General features: G+C 34.9%; 1 long non-coding RNA gene across 1 annotated transcript in view; it reads left to right on the top strand.

The window, feature by feature from the left end:
* The first annotated feature begins 445 nt into the window (after positions 1-445).
* LOC111087623 overlaps positions 446-2522 on the top strand; it is an 11387-nt gene continuing 9310 nt past the window's right edge. The window contains exon 1 of the long non-coding RNA XR_002612286.1: positions 446-591. This is a non-coding gene — a long non-coding RNA (uncharacterized LOC111087623). The remainder of the gene's footprint in view (positions 592-2522) is intronic.

Here is a 2522-nt window from a genome sequence, read left to right as displayed (position 1 = left end):
AAATAGACATTCTTCACATAGATTAGATCAATCTGTGTGTGTTGTATTATTGTATACAGACCGACAGATAAGCTGATGCCACTTGATAATCAATACATGACATTTTAGTAAACCTTATTCAGTATTTATTTTGTAGCTTCAAATCCTCTTTTAATGTCTACTACTAAGTTTATTAGATATGTCAACAGTCTTATATGTTGTGTTTTTCTAATCGTTTAGAATTACTTATTAAATGCTGCGTCTTATAAAAAGGACAAATTGCTAACAAAACAAAGTGATTAAATATAAGTTTGATTTATTACACATCAAGTACTAAATACAGAAGTAAATCTTTACTGGTAAAAGCGTGGATTTCTCGTGCTGACGATAATGCAGAAACCAGATACTATATTAAAGCAGTAAAGATACGGTTTGTTTGTTTGTTTCAGACTTTCGTACAAAGCTACACAAGAGCCACCTGGGTTAGCTGTCTCTGATTTTGAGCTGGAAGACTAGAGGGAAGGCAACTAGTCAACAGTGCAACTAGTCAACAGTATCCACCACCAACTGCTGGGCTGCTCTTATTAACTAAAGGGATTTTGCGTTACTATGGTAACGCACCTACGCTCCCAAAGTTTAGAGCGCAATTGTCTTCATGCGGGAACGGGAGATGAACCATGAATCCTCGGATACACAATGTAGCATGATAATCATTAGACTAGACTAGCTTAAAATTGGTAAAAACATTCAGGAGAAAGTCAGGTACATGAACAGTTATTGTTCGTTTACGTGACTCCCCTGGTGTTGAAAAGATAAACTTCATTCCAGTGATACTGTAATGTTCCTGTTATCACTAATGTTTATTTGATCCTTAACGTTAAGCTACTGTCGTCACGGTGTTTATTTGATCCCTAACGTTAAGCTAATGTCGTCAAGGTGTTTATTTGATCCCTAGCGTTAAGCTACTATCGTCAAGATGCTTATTTGATCCCTAACGTTAAGCTACTGTCGTCAAGGTGTTTATTTGATCCCCAACGTTAAGCTAATGCCGTCACGATGTTTATTTGATCCCCAACGTTAAGCTAATATCGTCAAGGTGTTTATTTGATCCCCAACGTTAAGCTAATGTCGTCACGATGTTTATTTGATTACTGACGTTAAGCTAATGTCGTCACGATGTTTACTTGATCCCCAACGTTAAGCTAATATCGTCAAGGTGTTTATTTGATCCCCAAAGTTAAGCAACTATTTTCGCAGCGTAGCAAACCCATTTGTCTGCCACAAAACAGAATGATGAAAATCCTAGTGACAGGTAAACAACTCACCAGTAATACTCAATTTATATTCATAAGAGTTACTTTATTTTTGCGACTTAAGCAAAAACACAAGACATTTGTCAACAACCAGTTTCTAAACAAATAGCATGGTATATACAAGAAAACCAAATAAATGGCTTTTTCAAACTACGAAGTAAAAACTATAGAATATCCCCACGTGGGAGAAACATTTACGTCAGAAATATGCGGGTGTTATGTAAGTAAGCCCATATTTTGATAAACTACTGGTCCCGAAGGAATGTTACTGTTGGAGTTATGATAATTTCCAGTTTTGTTTATTTCAAAATTCTTGTTTATACCGTTGTCATTTTAAGTTGTATTACGTTGTTCACTTGAATTGCAAGAATAGATTCATTTATGATCCCCAGTGGTTTCGTTTCAAAACCGTTTTAACGCTTTGCTTACGAAACGTTTATTTTTTTTTCGTTGTGATATTTCGTATTTAAGAGCACAAAGTTTAAAAAAATGAAAAGACAGTGCAGTGTATTTAAAGTAATTAAAGCCTTTAAGTGAGCTGCCTAGACTCGTCAAGTAAAAGGTTAGGTTTTCTTTACGTCCCTTTTACTTCTTATGCGATATTTCCCACTTTTTGTTCTCGACTTTTTTAGAGTTCGTTGAAAAAAATAGTATTGTGACTATTGTTACAGTTGGTCGATAATCGTCATTAGTCATTTTATACAAATATTATTTCAAATCAATAGTTAGGATGAAATCAACGAATTAAATTATAGACATAGGTCAAATCAATGTCCGTGAAACAATAACTCGTAGTCAGCTCAATCAGTAACTGTTGAACTATATTTTGGAATCAACTCAATGACCGTGGAACAATAACTCGTAGTCAGCTCAATCAATAACTGTTGAACTATATTTTGGAATCAAATCAATGTCCGTGAAACAATAACTCGTAGTCAGCTCAAGAACTGTTGAACTATATTTTGGAATCAACTCAATGACCGTGGAACAATAACTCGTAGTCAGCTCAATCAATAACTGTTGAACAATATTTTGGAATCAAATCAATGACCGTGAAACAATAACTCGTAGTCAGCTCAAGAACTGTTGAACGATATTTTGGAATCAACTCAATGACCGTGGAACAATAACTCGTAGTCAGCTCAATCAATAACTGTTGAACAATATTTTGGAATCAAATCAATGACCGTGAAACAATAACTCGTAGTCAGCTCAAGAACTGTTGAACGA

Source organism: Limulus polyphemus, unplaced genomic scaffold (genome assembly GCF_000517525.1).
Source record: "Limulus polyphemus unplaced genomic scaffold, Limulus_polyphemus-2.1.2 Scaffold2393, whole genome shotgun sequence".
In the NCBI taxonomy this organism is placed as follows: domain Eukaryota; kingdom Metazoa; phylum Arthropoda; class Merostomata; order Xiphosura; family Limulidae; genus Limulus; species Limulus polyphemus.
This window is presented reverse-complemented; position numbering and strand designations above follow the sequence as displayed.